The following is a 24723-nucleotide window of genomic DNA, read 5'->3' on the forward strand; positions in this document are numbered from 1 at the left end:
GAAATTTCTTAAAAGGAGAGTAATGTATAAGTAATGTGCATTAATAGACATGGTTACTGGGATGTTTAAGATGTTAAAAGGACTTAAGAGGTTAGTATTAACTATTTTCACTACATATGCAAATTTTTCTAAATTTTTCTTAATTATACTACCTATGCGAAAGTAAGTTCAGATTGAATTCATACATCTTTATCCGTTAAGTAAATAGATTATCAAATCATAGTTACATGTTGCATTGAGTTATTAAATACTTTTCAACATTGTTAATTTTAAACTATTCAAAAGGTCTAAAGTTTACAAAAAAAGCAGAAAATAATACATGTACAAAAGATATTTGTATTTCATGAAAGGAAAGTACATATTGTTTGTTCCACACAAGTCATGGTAATTATTTGAAAACAAATAAGTTCTATTTCAACTTTAGATTCTTTTGAATACATTCTCAAGAAAGTACAAAATCTACAAATAAGTATGAACACTAATCATGTTGGAAATATTCAAGACTAGCTAGGTTACTGAGAGGGGAGGTGTGAATTAGTAACCTCAAAAACTTTACCAAATTCATATCTTAATTGCAATAATCCAATTACTATTTAGTTCATCAAATCAGATCTAACTACATGCATGAGAAACTAAAAACATAAAACATTTGTAACACTTGAACACAATAATTTTGGTGACCTAGAAACCTGCCAAATAGAAAGTAAAACTGGGGTGGGGATGATACCTAGAAAACTTCAATATTGTAGCATAAAGTTGGCCTATTAAGGCTTACAATGATCACTTCTGATGATCTACCCTATTAGGAGCAATTAGGATTGCTAGGTCCACCTTGTTAGAGGTTTTATAAACACACAATGAAGTATGCACTTGTAATGCTTGCCCCTAGATCGCATTTCTGTTATCATTGTCAAATTCTTTTAAGCTGATTTTATGCATTGATTAGTTTTACAGATACTAGATTTACAATATTATGATATTATTTCATGTCTTGAATTACAAACATATCTGTTATAATTGCTTAGTTGTTTTCATTTCACATGTTGTTAATGATGTTTTGATGATTCTTGATTAGTAAATGTGGTTTCTTTTATAAAAATGTTAACATGATGTCTTTAAAGAGATACATTATTATATGTATGCATTTGATGTTAGACTTGTGATTTTTACGATACTTACCCCATACTTGCATGTGTATGGTGCGCGTGTTTATTTTATCTTTTTGTCTGACATGTTTGATATGGTTAAGGGAGGGAGTCGTAGTCACCTGCTAGTCAGGATCTACACGATGAACCACTCCCTGCCATTGCTTGTTTAGTTTAGATATATTGTATACATGTACATGCTCATCTTTTATGCAGGATGCAGGTACCAGGCATCGACTTCCCTGAATTGCCAGGATGAGTGTGCCCTATAACAAATACTCGAATGATGAGAATGGGAAGATAATGATCAGGTCCAATCCTAGCCATAGCCTATAATACTTGTCCTGCAAGGAGGACTCATAACAAATTGTCTACCCTTTTTAAAACCCGTGAGTATTTTGTGAGTATGTTTTTTTGTGAGTCTTTGGTGAATTTTCTATTAATTAAGTCTAATCAAAAAATTAAATTAATAATTTACTTCAATGGAAATTATTATGACATTTCAAATATTTAATTATATTTAATTAATTGACAAATTAATTAAATAAAAAGAATGGAATTCGAAGATAAAAGTTATAAGTTTAAATTTTAGAACATGATAATATTTATTTAATTTAATAATAATATATTTAGAATTCATTTTTAAATAAATGCTAAATATTATTATTATTTAAGTTGATAAATATTTTATCAATTAAGTTTTTGAAAATAAATTTAAAAAAAAAGTTAAAAGATATTACTTTATGAAAATGTTTTAAGTTCGCATGTTGCGTGTATGAGTTTGAAATATAGGAAATTAATTAAAAGATAAATATGTGAACTTAATAAAGATATTTTAAAGTGTGCATGAGATTTAAAAAGTTAATAAATTAATTTAATAGTGAAGTCAAGTGGAAAAATTAAATAAAGTAATTTAATAATTCATTTGTCTTAATTAAAAGCAAATTAATTGTGCATGAAAGAATTAATTAAATAAAATAATTATAATTTTAGAGTGGTGGTGACAGAAACCCTAAAAGGTAATTAGATTTTATATTAGAGGGTTTTCGGGTCATTATTGCACACTCAGGTTTCAGGGAACACACTTTTGGAAAGGGGAACAAAGAAATCTTTGGAAGCTTGGAAGGGTTTGGATTAGCAAGGGTTTCACCAGATTGTTAGCATCAGATCAAGGTAGGGTTTGTGAACCATTATAGAAACACTTGTGGATCTCTGTCTTCTTCGTGCTTGTTGAAAATTGCTTTCTCAAATTTTATTGAATGAATCCTGGTACCTTTCTTCTGAATCTTTTGCTATTTGATTTCTTCTGGGAATCGAGATTGAAAAAAAAACTATTTAGATAACCTCGTTCTACAATTGAAAGGAATTAGTATTAAATCGAAACCTAGGTTTTGAATTAAAATGGAAGTGAGAAATTTAAATTTGGAAAGGGTTTGATTGCGGAAATGGAAATCTTAAATTGAAAATCCGATTAGTTCAACTTATTTTTTTCCTATTAGACTAAAATTTCAATCATTCAAAAAAAATAAAAAAATATAAATATATATTTTTATTGTGATCTTGGAAGGGAACTTGTCTAAAAACATTTTTCTTTATATAATTATATATATATATTTGAAATTTATTGAAGGGGGGAGTTTTGAATTTATTTGTTTAGTTAAAAACAAAAACGCATTATATTAAAAAATAAAATTATATATATATATATATATATATATATATATATATATATATAATAAAATTTGATGGGGGAGGGATTAACCCAACCCCCCCTTACCTCCTTTTAATGCACTGTCATGCACAGAAGTATTGTTGTACGCAGGCACTGCCTACGGCAGCAGTCAGCCTACTGCACGGCAGGCGCCGTATATTGTGGCCGGCAAGCCTTAATCATTTTTTTTAAGTTATATTATAATTTTTTTTAAAGTTTAGTTTTAATTAAGATTTATTTATATTTATTACTATTTAATAATAATCTCACATAAACTTTGTTATTATTTATAATTTTATTAATGAATTTTAATATGTTAATTTTATTAATATTCAATAATATTTTATTAACAAGTTTTATAATGTAAATTATATGATTATTTAGTAATTTGGTCTAGTGAATGCTATTATGAATTTATTAATATTAATTATTTTAATAAATAATTAATAAATGAGTAAGATTATTTTAATTCTATATTATTACTTAGTTTAATTAAATGAAATTTAATTAAAACTAATTAATATAAGAGAATACTTAGTGGAATTCATAATTATTTTAATATTAATGATATTGACTTTAATGAAATTGAAATTATTATTTTTATTGGGAGAACAATCAATACTATTTTAATAATTAATTGATATTATATAGATGGGGGGTAATTTTATAGTTCATCCAAATTAATGAATGAGTTGACTTGTAGAATAAATTGAGAATCTTATAACTTGAAACGTACATTAAAACGTAAACTGAAAACTTTACTTGTAACCCAATTATGTATTCTCAAATCAAACACAAACTATGGAACTGTACTGTTTTGCTTATATTGTCTATGCTTTGGAATTTTGGTGTTGATTAGATGTCAACCAGTCTAGGACGTACACCAGAGGTTTTATGGAATTTCTTTGATACTATTTTGTAGCTGGATGTCATCATGTGTTTTGTGATTCAAATTGAGATTATATTTATGAGATTTACTTATGGAGCATTTATGTGTTCTTGGATGGGAGAACCATCTTATTTTTAGGTTGCCTGTTAAGGAACCGAGTTTGATCATTATGGGTGTTGTGGTATGGGACACAACTGTGTTTTTATATGCTTAGGAGAGGTTGTCTAGGTACGTGACTTGGGAGTGGCTTGCAATAGGGGTCTGGGACCCAAAGTGGTCAGTTTCAGGGTAACCTAATGCAAGTTATGTAATAAGTGATAATCTAGTAATTAAAATTTATGGGGGGGAAACACACTAAAAAGATAAGTTAGAGATATTTGATCCACCCATGCCTTGAGTGCTTGTATAAACTAACGATGGGAATGAGATGAGTGCCTCGTCTTCTTGAGAGGGCTTTCTGGTTTCCACTGTGTGATGTTGAGGGTCCGGGGTTCAAAGTAACCAGTCCAGGGTAACTCAACGCTTGAGGGTCTGAGGTCTATTAAGAGATCAATCCAGGGTAACTCAAGCAGCCGTGTGATGACACTTCCTAGTATGTAGCTTGAGTCTCCTCTGTAGATTATGTGTACCTTTGGTGGTGTACTTATTGATTGTGTTTATTGTGGTATTACTTTCATTGATGATGATTGGTGATTCATGGATGATGTACTCTTGATATGTGGTTTTTGACTTGAGGTGATTATCTTTCGTTGACTTTATCTTATGATCTTGGTATTTGGTTTATACTTGGTTTGTGAATGATGTTTGGTTATGAGGTGTTGGTATTGGATTGAGTGGTCTTACTTTTGGATTATTTTATCTTCTTGAGTAGCATGTGTTACCTTTGAGGTAATTTTGACTATTAGGGGTACCTTGCCTAGGTATGTTTTATGTTTGATTTGTCGTATAAGGATCATTCATTATCTTCCCTGCACGGTGGGAGTGGAAGCCTGACTGGGTAACCACGCAGTCGGGAGGTAGTGTCTTCTTACCATTTGGGTCCCCCTTCACATTGCTAGCTGTTGGATGTTCGTTGCAGAAGATGTACCTTTATCATTCTTATTTCTTATCTCAGAGACTTCTTTTCAGATGATGTATATATGTTATCATGTATTCTGATGTATTGTATCTATTCTCACATACCCTGCGACATGTGCAGTGGATGTTATTAATTGGATGTACTTTCATTGTATTAGATATACTTATGCTTTGCTTATGTGATTATGTATCTGTTATTTCTTTATGATCTTGAGACATTGTACTTGGAACTTAAACTAATTAATTTAAAACTATTAAATGTGACTCAATGTAAAGGAACCCTTGAGGAATTGAAACTAAATCTGTAATTGATTATGTGTATTTGATGTGTATGTTCATATTACTTCCGCATTAATGTTATCTTGATGTTGTTTAAACTTTTTTTTAAAAAATAGTTCAGTAAACATTGTAACATGTTAGGTTTATTTCTCTTGGGTTCTCGAGCGGGGCATTACAGCACTTGGTAAAGAGATTTTAGAAAGGACTGTTAAGTATACCCTATTAAAGGATTTGGACTAGTTCACTTGTTAGGATGAAACAGTAGATCTATGACTTACAACTGGATTGTTGATAGAGATTCTTTGAAGTGCTAATCACCTTTATGTGATAGATATGACACTGCTCCTCCTTTTCTGTTATGGCCTTCAATACACTTTGTCTACTGCTGATTCACATTTGCATGCATCTATTTTAGATTATTAGCACATTTCCATATTTTAATACTACCTTGGATATGATACAATACATTACATATATATCAATCCAATTTACATAATTACAAAGTTGGCCAATATACAAGTTAACACCAATATTACAAAGTTGGTTCAAATGTATATGCTCGGGTCCTGAAGATTGACTTGGTGAAGTTTTGATACTCGACATCCACTGTCACTACTCAACATCGTCATGCATTGAGTAGAAGTAGAATCTTAGTCCATACTAATCATCTTAGAGTAGTCTCGAACTCAGTCTGCACTGGTGACTCTGTAGATACTGTGTAACTTGGTATAAATTGAATTACATGTTTACCATGACTGCACTCAGTAAACACTAATCATCACATAGCTCAGTTAACACTAACTTGGTTTCACGTGAACTGCTAGTTTAGTAGAAACTGCAAAGCTTCGTAACCACTAAAATGCTCAAGTTGAACTGCTAGACTTCACACTAACTGATTCTTCTCAGTTTGAATTGTTGCACTTCGCACTAACAAAATTCCCTTGGTAACCACTGGAATGCTCGGTAGGAACTGTAGAGCTCAGTGGCTACTGAATTACATGGCAAACACTGTAGACTGCTTAATAAGCTTAGTAGCCATACAGAATCTGAATAAGTGTTGTCACTAATAACAAACTTGACTAAATATCAACAATCCCCCCCTTTGGCATTAGTGAGAAAAACACTTATCAGCCAAAACTTATAAACATCATAGTGTGATACTAGCTCGGTATGGTATATTGTTTTTGAGATTTTTCAAAATTTGTCTTTGTAAGTATATACAGTATACTATATCTACAAATTCTCTACTATATATACTTTCTTCCTTTGCATGATTCTCCCCCATACAATATACATAATATGACTGGTGTCTCTCCCCTTATAGCATATTAAGTGTCTCTTCCCCTAGATACTATGCTAAGTGTCTCTCCCCCTTTTTGATAATAATTCCAAAGATTTATTCAAAACTTATTTACATGAAGACACCAATATAGGAAAGAAAATCAGAATGTACCTTAAGTAGAGTCTTATGCCAATTCTCTTGCAAAACTTTACACATATGCAGAGCGATTTGCACTTCTACAGATAGCTCTATCATGTGATCTGTAATGGAGAAGTTGTTGTCATGGATTAATTTTTTTGAGTAAACAATATGCTTCTACATTGTATCCATGATGGGAAGGATCATATTCTAAATATCTATTAGTGAAGACCGGATCCTTGCTTCTTCTCTCAACAACTATGCCTGCATATCTAACAAGAATCTAATTTTCATATGATGTGCAGAGCTTGAACTAGGGTCAAGTTGCAATTGTTGTGCACTAGCCTCTTAACTATTAACTATTTTCACTACATATGCAAATTTTTCTAATTTTTTCTATTTTTTTCTTAATTGTACTACCTATGTGAAAATAAGTTCAAATTGAATTCATACATCTTTATCGGTTAAGTAAATAGATTATCAAATCACAGTTGCATGTTGCATTGAGTTATTAAATATTTTTTAACATTTTTTATTTTAAAGTATTCAAAAGGTCTAAAGTTTACAAAAAAAGTAGAAAATAATACACGTACAAAAGATATGTGTATTTCATGAAAGGAAAGTACATATTGTTTGTTCCACACAAGTCATGGTAATTATTTGAAAACAAATAAGTTCTATTTCAACTTTAGATTCTTTTGAATACATTCTCAAGAAAGCACAAAATCTACAAATAAGTAATGAACAGTGATCATGTTGGAAATATTCAAGACTAGCTAGGTTACTAAGAGGGGAGGTGTGATTTAGTAACCTCAAAAAAATTACCAAATTCGGATCTTAATTGCAATAATCCAATTACAATTTAGTTCATCAAATTAGATCTAATTGCATGCATGAGAGACTAAAAACATAAAACATTCATAGCACTTGAACACAATAATTTTGGTGACCCAGAAACCTTCCAAATAGAAAGTAAAACTAGGGTAGGGATGATACCCACAAAACTTCAATATTGTAGCATAAAGTTGGCATGTTAAGGCTTGCAATGATCACTTTTGATGTTCTACCCTATTAGGAGCAATTAGGACTACTAGGTGCACCTTGTTAGAGGTTTTATAAACACACAATGAAGTATGCACTCAGTAAAGAGATTTTAGAAAAGACTGTTAAGTCTTCCCTGTTAAAGGATTTGGACTGGTTCACCTATTAGGATGAAACAGTAGATCTCTGACTTACAACTGGATTTTTGATAGAGATTCTTTGAAGTGTTGATCACCTTTATGTGATAGATATGACATTGCTACTCCTTTTCTAATATGGCCTTCAATACACTTTGTCTGTTGCTAATTCACATTCGCATGCATCTATTTCAGATTATTATCACACTTCCATATTTCCATACTGCCTTGGGTATGATACAATACATTACATATATATCAATCCAATTTACATTATTACAAAGTTGGCCAATGTACAAGTTAACACCAATATTACGAAGTTGGCCCAAATGTAGATACTCGGGTTTTGAAGACTGACTTGGTGAAGTTCTGATACTCGATGTCCACTGTCACTACTTGGCATCGTCATGCATTTGGTAGAAGTAGAAGCTCAGTCCATACTAATCATCTCAGAGTAATCTCGAACTTGATTTGCACTAGTGACTTGATAGATACTGTATAACTTGGTATAAACTAAATTACATGTTTACCATGACTGCACTCGGTAAACACTAATCATCACATAGCTCGGTTAACACTAACTTCACTTCACATGAACTACTAGGTCAATAGAAACTGCAAAGCTTCATAACCATTGAAATGCTCGAGTTGAATTTCTGGACTTCACACTCACTGATTCTGCTCGGTTTGAATTGTTGTACTTCACACTAACTAAATTCCCTTGGTAACCACTGGAATGCTTGGTAGGAACTATAGAGCTCAATGGCTACTGAATTACATGGCAAACACTATAGACTACTTAATAAGCTTGGTAGCCATACAAAATCTGAATAATTGTTGGCACTAATAACAAACTTGATTGAATGTCAACAATCCCCCCCTTTGGCATTAGTGACAAAAACACTAATCAGCCAAAACTTATATACATTACAGTGTGATACTAGCTTGGTATGGTCTACTATTTTTAAGATTTTTCAAAATTTGTCTTTGTAAGTATATACAATATACTATATCTGCAAATTCTCTACTATATATACTTTCTTTCTTTGCATGATTCTCCCCCATATAGTATACATAATATGACTAGTGTCTCTCCCCATATACCATATTAAGTGTCTCTCCCTCTATATACTATGCTAAGTGTCTCTCCCCCTTTTTGATAATAATTCCAAAGATTTATTCAAAACTTATTTGCATGAAGACACTAATATAGGAAAGAAAATCAAAATGTACCTTAAGTATGAGTGCTAGAGTGTTATCCCAGTTGTCTTGCAAAACTTTACAAGTATGTAGAGCAATTTGCACTTCTATAGATAGTTCTATCATGTGATCTATAATGGAGAAGTTGTTGTCATGGATTAATGTTTTTGAGTAAACAATATGCTTCTACATTGTATCCATGATGGGAAGGATCATATTCTAAATATCTATTAGTGAAGACGGGATCCTTGCTTCTTCTCTCAACAACTCTGCCTGCATATCTAACAAGAATCTGATTGTCATATGATGTGTAGAGCTTGAACTAGGGTCAAGTTGCAACTATTGTGCACTAGCCTTCAGATCTTCATCAATCTTTTTCAGTTTGCTCTTTATCTCCTTTGTAAACTCAGTTACATTACATAACTTTCCAAAAAGTGATGTTACATTTTTGTAAGAGGTTTCAAGATTGGTTAAAATTGATGAAAGCTCTACTTGTTGAATAGCTATTTGCTAAGCAATGTGCTCAAGCACTTTATTATCATATTTCTTTTCTACTTTCTCAATCAATTTGTCTTGACCATTAGAGTCCTCATTAAACCTCTAGATTGCCTCTTCTAATTGAAACAAAATGTGTTGAGAAGTATCAACTTCAACACCTATCACCTCAGTCAAAATGTTCTTGGCATCATCAATGATTTTATATTCTATCTCTCTCTTCTCTCAATTTCTTTTGTTTTGCCTTCTTTTGGAGGAGTTGACTAGCTATATACATTTGATCTGTAGTGATATTATAAAATCTCATTTGGGAATCTCAATTTCCTCATCTAGGTTTATATCCCCCTTTATCTCCTTACCTCTACTCAAAAATCTTGTACTCGGTTGAGCCTTAGGTTCAACTATCCTTGTACTTAATGCCTTTGAATCCAGAATAGAAACAATAGTAGAGATAGTAGGACTAGCTATGAAAATTGATATAGTCCCAACTGATAGAATACTAATTAGAGTGCTTACTGAATCCAAAACTGAAATATTTATAGAAGTATCCAAAGCTGTAGAAGACAAAACTGTACTTACTACAAAAGAATACAAAATTGTAGAACATACTGTATCCATTGTTGATGATGCTGACTCAAGAGCTAAAGAAGAGGGAGGTTTCAGCTCGATAGATGAAGTGGTAGACACTTCTATCAATGATGTGCTGAGCTATGAGGGAGCGAAGAGTGATTGGACATTTGATGTATCTGTTGTGGTCACAATCAAACTTGTTGAAGCTATCTCTAAACTTGATGTGACTGCTAGTGTACTTGGAGAGTGAGGAAGTGAGGCAATGATTATCATTGCTATCTTCATAGGATCAATCTCCTCATCATCTTCTTTGTCTTCCTCGATAGCTTCTTCCTCTTTATCTTCTTCAACTTCTTCATTGTCAAAATGTGTTGGCTCAGTGTATGTTTCTTCTTCCTCATGATCATTGTCATCATCCTTGACTTCTACTGGGAAGTCACTTTGTTTATGCAAGTGATAAACATTCTTCCATTTACTCATGGAATTCCTAACCACATGCTCTATATCCTTTATTAAAATTAAACAAGTATTAAATATGAGTCATCTTATCTTCATTCTTCTTTATGGATTCTTTTACCTCAGCATCTGTGATGCTTGGTAACAACTGCCTCAAGGTTTGTGCATAGATATCTTTAGCTGTTTGCATAGTAGAGTCCCATCTTGGCTTTAATCTCTCTAATAATTCATTAGAGATATGGGAGGCTATCTGATCAGGGGAATACTTCCATTTTCCCATCTTGGTTAGCGCCAGTTCTTCAACCTATTTCTTCTCAGCCTCTGTCCTAGATTCATACTTCAATGATTTGAAGTTGGTTATGCCTGCACCTTCTTCCAATTGTTTCAAATTTTCCTAGAAGGTGGGAGGAGGTTTGCTAAAGACAACTTCACTACCTTTCTTCCTGGATCTCCTAGTAAAAATTGTCGTGGATGGCTTGGTGATGATCACCTTGCCTTTCTTCTTCACTAGCTCTTCTTCCTTTTCTGACTCCTCTTCATCCTATTTTTCTTCAACATCTTCTCCTTTTCCTTCAGTCAACATAAGAGGTGTGCTTTCTTTGAGTTTTTCTATTCTCCTCTTGCCTTTTTTAACCACCTATGGAAGCTTGATCGCTCTACAATTCACTTGATCACAATTACACTTAGAATTCTCGGTGAAAAATGGATTTGATTTCCTGCTTTTTGTTAAAACTTTTTCATTAATGCTCGATACAAAGGTAGCTATGATGACATCATTATGCATGATAGTTATCATCCATTATTTGTTCGAATTTCTTGGTAAAGGCTTCATAACTTGGTAACCAAACATATTCTTGTTACTCCCAACTTTGCTCGGTAGAGTCCATTACCCAACCTTACTCGATAGAGAAGTCAACTCGATGATAACTGATACTGATCTTACTTGATGATCCTTTTGTATCTTGAGTGTTGATTTTGATCTTTGCTTCCTTTTAATTTTGAAATTATTTGGATGTGATCTTGATAACACAGTTACAGTTCTTCCTTAAGAACTTAGTTGGAAATGGTGGAGTCACCCACTTCTTGAGTGACATGACCATCATTACCTGAACTAGCTTCCTTAGTAGATTTAGAAATCCATTGTTGCCTCATCTGCTTTCGAATGTTATCTATTTTTTATTTCTTTTCATCTTCAATTCTACCTATATTCATGCAAATCTTGGCTAGATGACCAAGTTCTATACAAGTGAAACATCTTATGGTGGTATCTCTCTTCCTTGTGTACAGTTCATGCCGATATGTCCATATTCTCCACAATAATGACATCTGCACCAAGTTTTATAGTCCCAATTGAATATTGCTTTCACAATTTGCTCTGCTAGATTGAATGACTTGGTTTTGTAGTTTGATGCCTTGTGACCTTGTTTCTTGCATTTGTGACACTTGCCTTCAAATTTTGGTTTCTCTTTGCATTCATTAGCCTTGTGACCATGCTAATTTCAATTGTAGCATTTACCATTGAATTTTTCTTTAACATTACTCCAACATTTGTTTGATGTATGACCTATCTTACCACAGTGATTGCAAGTAGGTCTTTGATTTCTTTCAGCACCTTGTTTGGAGGATTCACCTTCGTCTTTATATCCAATTGCTACTTTACCTTTTTGTCTATAGAGATTCTACTCATTTAGTTGATTCAATTGATTCATGTCTGCTTGGGATTTCATCATTCTTTCATTGATTTTCTTTTCAGTGTTTAGGTCATTTTTCAATTTTTCACTGATTTTCTTTTTAGATCTCAGCTTACTTCTTATTCTTTCATTGATTTGTCTTTCCAAATTTAGATCATTTCTTAATCTTTCATTGATCTATCTTTGGCTCATGATTTCCTCATTTTCATTGGATATTTGATCCATTAGATCTACATGCTAAAGGGATTGGTTCTGGATCTCATTGTTTCTTCCATCTATTTCTTCTTTCATCTTGTTCCTTTGTTTCATGATTTCACATAGCCTTACTAACTGAATTTCTTGTTCTCTTTTGAGCTTTCTTACTTCTTCTTGCAGGGAACCATTCTTCTCTAAGAGTTCTTTGACTGCATCATTTGCTTCATCTGAACTGCTTGAAGGGAAAAAGTCTTCAATCCTTTCTTCAATGTACTGATGATCATTCATTTGATTTGCAAGTTCCTTCCTTCTTTTCAGGGATTGGGAAAGTTGCTACTTAGCTTTATTGAGTTGTGCAATGGCCATTTATAGATCCATCTTTTCATTGTCAATGGCTTTGTCAAGTTTGAATATCTCCATTGTCCTTGATCTTTGCTCAAGTTGTTAAACTTTATCCTAAAAATCACAAAGCTCTGATACCAATTGTTGGAAATATTCAAGACTAGCTAGGTTACTGAGAGGGGAGGGGTGAATCAGTAACCTCAAAAACTTTACTAAATTCATATCTTAATTGCAATAATCCAATTACCATTTAGTTCATCAAATTAGATCTAACTACATGCATGAGAAACTGAAAATTGAAAACATAAAACATTCATAACACTTGAACACAATAATTTTGGTGACCCAGAAACTTTCCAAATAGAAAGTAAAACTGGGGTGGGGATGATACCCATAAAACTTCAATATTGCAGCATAAAGTTGGCATGTTAAGGCTTACAATGATCACTTCTGATGATCTACCCTGTTAGGAGCAATTAGGATTTCTAGGTCCACTTTGTTAGAGGTTTTCTAAACACACAATGAAGTATGCACACAGTAAAGAGATTTTAGAAAAGACTGTTAAGTCTACCCTGTTAAAGGATTTGGATAGGTTCACCTATTAGGATGAAATAGTAGATCTCTAACTTACAACTGGATTGTTGATGGAGATTCTTTGAAGTGTTGATCACCTTTATGTAATAGATATGACATTGCTGCTCCTTGTCTGATATGGCCTTCAATACACTTTGTCTACTATTGATTCACATTTGCATGCATCTATTTTAGATTATTATCACACTTCCATATTTCCATATTGCCTTGGATATGATACAATACATTACATATATATCAATCCAATTTACATAATTACAAAGTTGGCCAATATACAAGTTAACACCAATATTACAAAGTTAGCCCAAATATAAATACTCGAGTTTTGAAGACTGACTTGGTGAAGTTCTGATACTCGACATCCACTGTCACTACTCGACATCGTCATGCATTCAGTAGAAGTAGAAGCTCGATCCATAATAATCATCTCAGAGTAGTCTTAAACTTAGTTTGCATTGGTGACTCGGTAGATACTGTGTAACTTGGTATAAACTAAATTACATGTTTACCATGACTGCACTCGGTAAACACTAATCATCACATAGCTTGGTTAACACTAACTTCACTTCACATGAACTGCTAGCTTAGTAGAAATTGCAAAGCTTGGTAACCACTGAAATGCTTGGGTTGAACTATTGGACTTCACACTGACTAATTCTGCTCAATTTGAATTGTTGCACTTCACAAAAACAAAATTCCTTTGGTAACCACTGGAATGCTTGGTAGGAATTGTAGAGCACGGTAGCTACTGAATTACATGGAAAACATTATCGACTTCTTAATAAACTCAGTAGCCATACATAATTTGAATAAGTGATAACAAACTTGACTAAATGTCAACAGATCATTCAACAAAGAACAAAAAAAATTGAAAGAGATCAATGGTTGCGTTATTGCTTGGTAGGGAGGCAACCATGTTGAATATGATGAAGTACCCAGGTTCCTGTATCCTTGCTGCAACCTATATAGAAAAGAAGAATGATGTTGGTCACATGAAATGACTAAGCTTAGGAAAACAAAGACATATCAATTAATATTATCTATTCTAGTTGAACAAAGCAACATATATCAACCATGTGTTAGAAGGAGAAAGAAATTTGGTTTTATGCTAATGTTGTTTGTGTTGTCTAGTGTGGAGCTCAATCAGTCCCTGAGTGGGAGATTGTTAGCTTTTGGTGATTGATCAATGAAGTATTGTACATGCTTCATAATTCTTTGGAAAAAAATTTGGGCCCTATTTTATCAAGATTTTGAGCTGACATGTAATAATTAATCATAACCCTAAAGCAACAAAAAAATACTTATATAAAAGTGCTTAGGGTTAGGTATCTTTCATAATGTGTGATGTGAAAATTGCTTCTTGTGGCAGTATTGAGTTGTAAGGGATTACAGATTGTAATCAAGTTTTAATTAGTAGATCATAATAATATTGGACTTGTTGTTTGGTGGACGTAGCCCAGGGTTTGGGTGAACCATGTTAAATCTTGGTGTCTTGTGTTCTCTTTTATGTGATTTATTATTTCCTGATTTTTTTTAATATTTGCATGTTATTATTATTTTTGCCTAAGATTAATCCTAACAAGTGGTAAGAGTGAGGTTATTTTTTTAGTTATTCTCTACAAGAAAGTATCACGGTTGAGTGGGACCAATTGAATATGAGGGTAAGTTGAAGGTTGACAATTTTAATGGGTAGAACTTTTAGTCACGGAAAATGAAAATGGAGGACTATCTTTATTAGAAGGATTTATGAAAGTCGCTGGAAGGAAAATCCAAGAAATAGGGAACTATGATAGATGAGGACTGGGAGATTTTAGATAAAAAGGCACTTGGAAGCATTCAATTATACCTAGCACCATCGGTGACATTTAACATTATAAAAGTGAAGACAACAGAAGAGTTGATGTAAACCTTAACAAAATTGTATGAAAAGACCTTAGCTCTAAATAAGATATTTCTCATGAAGTGTTTATTTAATATGAAGATGGAAGAAGGTGGATATGTTCTAGACCATTTAAATGATTTTAATACTATTACTAGTCAGTTATCTTATGTGGGTATTAATTTTGATGAATAAATTAGGGCTCTCTTGATTTTGTGTTCTTTTCCTGAAAGTTGGAATGGCTTGGTAATGGCTATGAGTAATTCTATTTCTGGATCTAATACCCTAAAATTTGATGATGTCATTGGTTTTATTCTGAGTGAGAAAACTTGTAGGAAAACCTCAGGTGGATCTACATTAGAAAGTGCTCTGAATACACAAAGTAGAGGCAGAACAACTAAGAGAAGAAATAATTCTAGAAATCATGGGAAATCAAGAGGAAAGTCAAAGGGAAAGAGGTCTTAATCTAGAGGACCAAGAGATTACTGGTATTGTGGTAAACCAGGGCATAAGAAGAAATAATGTTGGACTCAAAAGAACAATGAAGGAGATAAAGCAAAAGGGAACGGGGAGGCAAATGCGGTAACTAACAAATCCAAAGAGGATGCTTGTTGTAAATCTGATTGAAAAGATCATTGATGAAGATCAAAGAGGGAGATTGTTGTAAAGAAGGAAGTTGGTTGATAAAGAATATTTTTAATCATTGTTTTTTCATTCATGTCAAACCTGCTATTTGCTAGAATAACAATTTCTTATAAGATCCAAGTACTATCACTTAGTTGATTGATGAAGAGGATTTAATCAACAAGATGTAACAAGAGCACCTAAGGGAAAGGTTGAGTTATGATTTTGTAATAAAGTGTAAGGATTAGTTAAGATAATGGTTAAATGATGTATTGGTAACATAATTGAAGATACAAAGGTTGGTCACACTTAGAAACATTAGAAGTATAAGTTGTAACAAGGTTTGACTGTAAAGCTTAAACTAAGTTCATTAGTGGGTGTCGAGTAAATAGTTCAAGCCGAGCAAATTTTCAGTTGGAGCCGAGCAAATGCAAAACCTAGTGTGTGCCGAGTGAACTTCAGGTGCCGCATGAAGTTCAAGTGCCAAGTGATATAGGAGCTGAGTGTTAGAAAATCTTAGTCGGTGCTGAGTGAACTTCAAGAGCTAAGCATCAGTAAAACATAATTGATGCCAAGTAACATAGTTTGTGTCGAGCACCAAAATTTCAATAGTGTCGAGTTGTTGCATTATTGGAAATATCAAAGATTTGCCAAATTTGAGCTAAAAATTTGGTTGCCTTGAATTTTGTGAACTAGTTGGAGGATAAGGATGATGAGTTGGTGGCACATAATTCTATGTAAACCATTTTTGAGTGAATTCAAGAGGATTCTTCATGGTGTTTCTAAAAGGAACAAAACATGGGTTAGATTCAATGAATCCTTTCTAATACATTCAAATTCAAATTGAAGGAGAGAAGAATCGAGCGAGAAAAGAAATTCCATACTTCTATTTAAGGAGTCACGGACTAAGAAGCAAGAGCTATTGGTGTGCCAAATTGTGAAGTGGTTAACGTGTGTCAAGGAAAAGGCATCTAGGAGAAGGAAGACCAGAGTACAGAGACTCTACTTTGATAAGTGGTCAGAGAGTGATAATTGCACTAGTACATTGAGCATGGAGACTCAAGGAGACCAAGCTTGAAAAGAGGTCAAGCTATCAAGAGTTGTAGAGATTGAAAGCTAGACAATGTTTTAAGCTGAATGGTGATCTGAAATCTGCAAGATAAGTTGTATGTTGTAATCAAGTCAAAATCCCTTATTGTTACTCTCTAGCAATTGTATCAGTTAAGGTAAAAATCCTATGGAGTTAGGTTGGTTTAACAGCCATTTGAAAATCTTTTAATAGACTGACATTTCAAGTGAATGTTCTAAAGTCCTCTAACCAGGCCCATCTCTAAAAGGTTGGGTAAATCCTTTAACTAGGTCACATTTAACAATGTGTTGTAGCCTTTCACAAGGCATCACTTCAAAAGAGTGAGAATTGAGTAGCATGTTACTGGTGGTTTTACCCAAATTGGGTTTCCATGTAAATCATTGTGTTATGTGTTAATTTTTTTATGTGTTATACTTTCATGTTGATTTACAGTAACTTGCTAAATAGGAAAGTTAAAGCTTGGATGAATGAATAGTTTAATGGGCACACTTTACTTGATGAAAAGTTTGAATTGGACATTTGGACCTGAATAACTGATTCATCCCCCCCTCTCAATTATTCTAAAGCATTTCTAACAATTGGTATCAGAGCCATCTGCTGATTTAGTTTCAAGGTACTAGAAGCAGGAAGATCAAGATGTCCAAGAGAGAAGTTCCCAAGCTCAACAAAGACATCTTGGTTGCATGGAAAATTTTGATGAAATTGCACCTTGGATCAATAGGTGATTATGCAAAAACCTCAATTGGAGCAGAACATGTAGACCTAGCTGGACCTCTTATTGCAGATGATTTGAGCAAAAGGAAGGAGCACAATCAGGCAATGTTGGAGATTGCCTCTGCACTTAGTTATGCTAAATTTGATGATATCAAAGGATGTGATACTGCATTCAAAATGTGGAGAGCTCTGTCAGATATCTATGGAGGAGATCAGAATATTCAGAGAGCAAAAAGAGAAAGTCTCAGAGAAAAGTTTGATGACATGAAAATGGAGGAAGGTGAGAATGTTGCTCAAATATGGCTCCAGAATGAAGGAAGTGGTAAGTGCAATAAGAAGTTTGGGTGGTCAATTGGAAGAAGAGACTGTCAATAGAAAATACCTGAGAACTTTGCTCCCTATCTATGCTATTAGAGTTTTAGCCATCCAAGAGCTAAGGTGTGTACAAGGAAACACACTAACCTTTGAAGGAATAGTGGGAAGACTCACTGCATTGAATTATCCAACTTTAAAAATTATAGACCTAAGAACCTTGAATCTGCTTTCAAAGCTAAGCTGACATTGAAAGACATTAAGGAGGTGAAATCAAAGAAGAAGAGTAGAAAAGGAAAACATGCATCTAGTGACAACAACACAGATGATGAAGATGTGGAATAGTTGGAAGCACTACTAGCTAGAAGATTCCATAGAGGAAAAGGTAAATTCAAAGGTAAGTTTCCTATCATTTGTTTTAATTGCAATGAAGTAGGTCATATTGCTGCAAGGTGTACACAGAAGAAGAACTACAAAGATAACAAGTACAAGAACAAGAGAGAAGGTGATAGTAGAGATTATAAGGACAACGGCAAAAGATGCTACATTGTTGAGGAAGATTTTGATGAGAATGATGATGAAGTAATCTAAGTGACCATGAAGGATGAATCAGGTGAAGATGAAGATGAAGATGAAGATGAAGCAACAACATTGCTAACTAGTGTGAACAAGAATTACAAGTGGATCATAGACAATGGATGCTCACATGACATGATAGGAGATAAAAGTAAGTTTATCACCTTTACTCAATATTATGGAAATAGTGTTAGATTTGGTAATGACGTTCCATGTCAAATCAAAGGGAAAGGCTCAATCAAACTTATGGAGAGAATCTCATGTAATAATGCATACTATGTTGAAGGATTGAACTACAATTTTTTGAGTGTATCACAGTTAGGCAATGTAGGTTGCAAAGTAGAATTTGAAAACAAAACTGTCAGAATCTATGACACTGATGGAAATCTGATAGGAAAAGGAGAACAAACTAGGAGTAACTTGTTTAACCTAGATATGGAAGATGTAACCTGTCTTGTTGTTAGACTTGATGATGTGTGGTTATGGCATAAAATATTGTGTCATGTCAACTTTGACAATCTGATTAGCATCAACAAAAAGAAGAAAGTCTGAGGTTTTCCTAGACTGAAGAAACCTGAAAAAATAATGTGCAAAAAATGTCAACTAGGGAAGATGACTATGTCTAGTTTCAAAAGCAAAACATACACTTCCAAAAAGTTACTAGAACTAGTTCATACAGACTTGTGTGGACCAATAGAAGTGCAAAGCTACCTAGGAGACAAATACATAATGTTATTTGTAGATGACTTCTCCAGGATGATGACTACTATCTTTTTGAAGAAAAAGTATGATACATTTCAAATGTTTAAGTGGTACTTGGCCAGGGTTGAGAAAGAAATAGGTAAGAGTCTGAAATGCCTAAGGTCAAATAGAGGAGGAGAGTTCACATCAAAAGAATTTGAGATATTCTACAATGACAAAGGTATCAAAAGGCAAACATCAGCACCAAGAACTCCACCATAGAGTGGTATTGCTAAAAGAAGGAATAGATTAGTAATAGATTGTGCCAGAACCTTGATGATGGAGAAAAATGTTGCTCTAAAGTACTGGAGAGAAGTTGTAAGTACTGTTGTTTACACCCGGAATAGAGTCCAAGTCAAGAGAGGAACAAATGCAACACCTTTTGAACTATGGTATGGTCACTCACCTAATGTTAAACATTTCAAAGTATTTTTTGCACCAAATACTTTGAACTATGGTATGGTCACTCACCTAATGCAAAAAATGATGAAGGCATATTCCTTGGATACTCCACTAGAAACAAAGCATATAAGTGTTTGAATACTAACACCAACAAGATTGTGGAGAGTGTAAATGTAAATTTTGATGAGCATGCAGAAATTCAAGTTGATGAATCCAAGAAGTTAGAAGATTATAGATCTTTTGTATACTTCTATGAAGGAATGCCTATTGAAGATAATGCTGCCAATCAAGTTGGAAATCAACAACAAACTTCAGTATCAACTGAGTCATAGCCAGTGAATGTTGAGTTGCATTTAGTAGCCGAGTTGCAGAATGAAAAAAATGCACATTTTGACTTTGAAAATAGTACACGTGAAAGAGACAATGAAATATCAAATGGAGAAAAACAAAATGACTCTGAAGCTGAAGGATCAAATATGGAAAGAAGGGCAGAACCAAGATTAGCCAAGGTTAGCCAAGTATGTGAGAAGACATCACCCTGTAGAAACAATCATTGGTGATAAGGATGCCAGACCAATGATAAGAAATAGACTAAGGAATGAATCATGTTTGCTGAGTAAGGTTGAGCCTAAAATAGTAAAAGATGCACTACAAGATGAAGATTGGTATAAAGCCATGGAAGAGGAGATAGATCAGATTGAGAATAACAAAACTTGGACCCTAGTTCCTAGATCAGCTAATAAGAACGTAATTGGTATCAAATGGGTGTTCAGAAACAAACTTGATGAAAATGGTGAGATAACAAGAAACAAGGCTAGATTAGTCTGCAAAGGTTATGCACTAGAAGAAGGACTGGATTATGGAGAAACATTTGCCCTTATTGCAAGAATGGAAGGAGTAAGGACATTACTTGCATGTGCTGCTTACAAAGGTTTCAAAGTCTACCAAATGGATGTGAAGTCTACTTTTTTGAATGGTATACTAGAAGAAGAATTCTACATAGAACAACCAGAGGGATTTTTTGATGGCAACAACAAGGATGTGGTTTACAAATTGCACACGGCACTCTATGATTTGAAGCAAGCACCTAGAGCATGGTATGACAGACTACACAAATATCTTGTGAAGATAGGATTCGAGAGAATAGATGACACCAACAACTTGTATATCAAAACTAAAAAAGGTAAAGACATTTTGATATATGAAATCTTTGTTGATGATATAATATTTGGAGGAAAAGATGTCCTATGCAAAGATTTTGCTGACCAAATGAAACATGAGTTTGAAATGTCAATATTTGGAGAAATCAAATTCTTTGTTGGATTGCAAGTACATCAATTGAAGCATGACATAGTTGTGATCCAATCAAAATACATCAAGGAGATACTCAAGACATTTGGATTAGAAGACTCAAAACTAGTTAGCACACCAATGGTAATAGGACATAAGTTATCAAAGAATGATGAGTCAGCTGAAGTAATTCAGATAATGCATAGATCAATGACTAGAAAGTTGCAATATGTTGTACATAGTAGACCAAACATTGCATTAGTTGTTGGAATAGTGGCAAGATTTTCTACAAATCCAAGAGAAAATCATCTGATGGCAGTAAAGAGAATACTGAGGTACCTAAAAGGAACTGATGACTTTGGTTTATACTACAAGAGAAGTGAAAAGTTTGATCTAAGATCCTACACTGATGCATATTGGGGAGGTAATATTGATGATAGAAAAAGCACCGGTGGAGGAGACTTTTCTTAGGGAGAAGACTGATTACCTGGACCAGCAAAAAGCAAAGTTGTACCTCACAATCCATAGTAGAAGTTGAATATGTTGTAGTTGCTATCAATTGCACCAATATTGTATGGATCAAACATTTGTTGTAAGGCATGAAGGAAGAGGTAAATGAGCCTATGATACTTTATTGTGATAATATAAGTGCCATCAACATATCAAATAATCTTGTAATGCATGCCAAAACAAAGCATATTGCAATCAAATATCACTATGTGAGAGAATTGGTGGAAGACAAGCAAATGAGGATGGAATATGTCAGCTCAAAGGAATAGATTGTTGACATCTTCATAAAAGCACTACCTAAAGATGCTTTTGAGTATCATAGAGGTAAGTTAGGGGTGATACCCCTAGCCAAGGCTACTTGAAGCAAAAGCAAGATTGTCTTGCATCAAATGAATTGATTGTTGAAATATCACACGTTGATGCAAAGGATACTTACTTTAGGATTTTTCCTGAAGTAATCAAAGTATTGAAGTTTCAAATTAGTCACAAGCAAGGTGATAGAGGGAGAAATTGGAAGATCCATAAAATGTTACACTTGCATGATAAGATGTTGATATAATATGTCTTTGGCATTGTTGACAAAGAGGGAGACGTAGTAGATAATTGATCAAGAATTGATGGGAGAAGAATGAAAATGAATGGAGATTGAGGGAGAAATAGCAGAAATGATCAACAGTTGTAGGAGAAACTACTATCAGAATAGTAGAAGATGAGTAATGCATACAAAGGGAGAGAGTGTTAGAAGGGCAAAAAGGAAATAAAAATGATACAACAACTAAGAGGGAGATTGTAGAGATGTGAAAACTGATGGTAACACAATTTCTTTTTCGCATTTGACTTACTCTTCTAACCTAGTTAGTATTCTAATAACTTAGTTGAATAGTTTGGTCTAATGGTTGATTATTTGGTTTGCCATCAATGCCAAAGAGGGAGGTTGAAAATTTGATTGAAAAGATCATTAATGAAGATCAAAGAGGGAGGTTGTTGCAAAGAAGGAAGTTGGTTGATAAAGAATGTTTTCAATCATTGTTTTGTCATTGATGTCAAACTTGCCATTTGCTAGAATGACAATTGCTTATAAGATCCAAGTACTATCACTTAGTTGATTGATGAAGAGGATTTAAGCAACAAGATGTAACAAGAACACCTAAGGGAAAGGTTGAGTTATGATTTTGTAATGAAGTGCAAGGATCAATTAAGACAATAGTTAAATGATGTATTGGTGATAGACTTGAAGATACAGAGGTTGGTCACACTTAGAAACATTAGAAGTATAAGTTGTAACAAGGTTGACTACAAAGCTTAAACTAAGTTTGTTAGTGGGTGTTGAGTAAGCTAGTTCAAGCCGAGCAAATTTTCAATTGGAGCCGAGCAAATGCAAAACCTAGTGTGTGCTGAGTGAACTTCAGGTGCCAAGTGAAGTTCAAGTGTTGAGTGATATAGAAGGAGCCAAGTGTTAGAAAATCTTAGTAGGTGCTAAGTGAACTTCAAGAGCCGAGCATCAATAAAATGTAGTTGATGCCGAGTAACACAGTATTTACCAAGCACCAGAATTTCAATAGTGTCGAGCTGCTGCATTATTGGAAATGCCAAAGATTTGCCAAATCTGAGCCAACAAGCTGGTTGCCTTGAATTTTGTGAACTAGTTGGAAGATAAGGATGATGAGCTAGTGGGACAAAATTTTATGTAAACCATTTTTGAGTGAATTCAAGAAGATTCTTGATGATGTTTCTAGAAGGAACAAAATGTGGGTTAGATTCAATAAATCCTACCTAATCCATTCGAACTGAAATCGAAGGAGGGAAGAATCAAGTGGGAAAAGAAATTTCAAACTTTTATTTAAGAAGTCATAGACCAAGAAGCAAGAGTTGCTAGTGTGCCAAATTGCAAAGTGGTTAAAGGGTTTCAAGGAGAAGGCATCTAGGAGAAGGAAGACCAGAGTACAGAGACTCTGCTTTGATAAGTGGTCAAAGAGTGATAATTGCACTGGTACATTGAGCATGGAGACTCAAGGAGACTAAGCTTGAAAAGAAGGCAAGTTGTCAAGAGTTGCAGAGATTGAAAGCCAGGCAATGTTTTGAGCTGAATGGTGATCTGGAATCTACAAGATAAGTTGTATGTTGTAATCAAGTCAAAATCCCTTATTGTTACTCTCTAGCAATTGTATTAGTTAGAGTAAAAATCCTATGGACTTAGGTTAGTTTAACAGCCATTTGTAAATCTTTTAACAGGGTGACATTCCAAGTGAATGTTCTAAAGTCCTCTAACTAGGCCCACTTCTAACAGGGTGGTTAAATCCTTTAACTAGGTCACATTTAACAGTGTGTTGTAGTCTTTAACAAGGCAGGCCTTTCATAGGGCATCACTTCATAAGAGTGAAAATTGAGTAGCATGTTACTCGTGGTTTTTTCCAAATTGGGTTTCCACATAAATCACTGTTTTATGTGCTGATCTTTTTATGTGTTATGCTTGCATGTTGATTTACAATAACTTGCTGAATAAGAAAGTTAAAGCTTGGATGAATGAATAGTTTGATGGGCACACTTTACTTGATGAAAAGTTTGAATTGGACATTTGGACCTTGAATAATTGATTCACCCCCCCCCCCCCCCTCTTAGTTATTCTAAAGCATTTCTAACAATACTTTGCTTCTTTTTTTATAAAGTGTTGATGATTTTTGGTGCTTCATTTCATGCTACACCTCATAAAGGTTCTTTTATTGATTATGTCTAAGGGGATTTTGGGCTTGTTTATTTGGGGGACAATGAACCTTGTCAAATTTTTGGAAAGGGAAAAGTTAAGATTAAATTGTAGAATGAGAATCACTGGCTATTACATGAGACAAGACATGTTCCAAGGCTGAATAGAAATTTAATTTCAATAGAGCAACTTGGTGATGAGGGTTGTGTAGTTACTTTTAATGATAAAAATTTGAAGGTTTCAAAAGGTTCCCTTGTAGTAGCAAAAGTTGTGAAAGTAGGAACCTTATATTTTTGTACAATCATATTGCTCCTTCTACTTTGATTATTTTAGAGAAAAGTGAATGTTCATGAATAGTTATCATAGTTGAGTAGGGAGAATAAACAATTGTTGTAGATTATGATACAACGCTATGGCATAATAGACTTAGGCACATGAGTGAGAAAGGTATGAAAGTACTTCATTCAAAGAAAGTTTTACCGGGTCTGAAATGTGCTAATATGGATTTTTGTGAAAGTTGTGTGTATGAAAAACAAAAGATATTGAGTTTTATGAAGAGTGGGAAGGAAAAAAAAAGTGAGAGATTAGAGCTTGTGCATATAGATGTATGAGACTAGCTCAGGTATCTTCCCTTTGTGGCTC

The sequence above is a fragment of the Cupressus sempervirens genome, chromosome 9, assembly GCF_028749045.1.
Source record: "Cupressus sempervirens isolate cs-2001-9-10 chromosome 9, ASM2874904v1, whole genome shotgun sequence".
Lineage (NCBI taxonomy): Eukaryota > Viridiplantae > Streptophyta > Pinopsida > Cupressales > Cupressaceae > Cupressus > Cupressus sempervirens.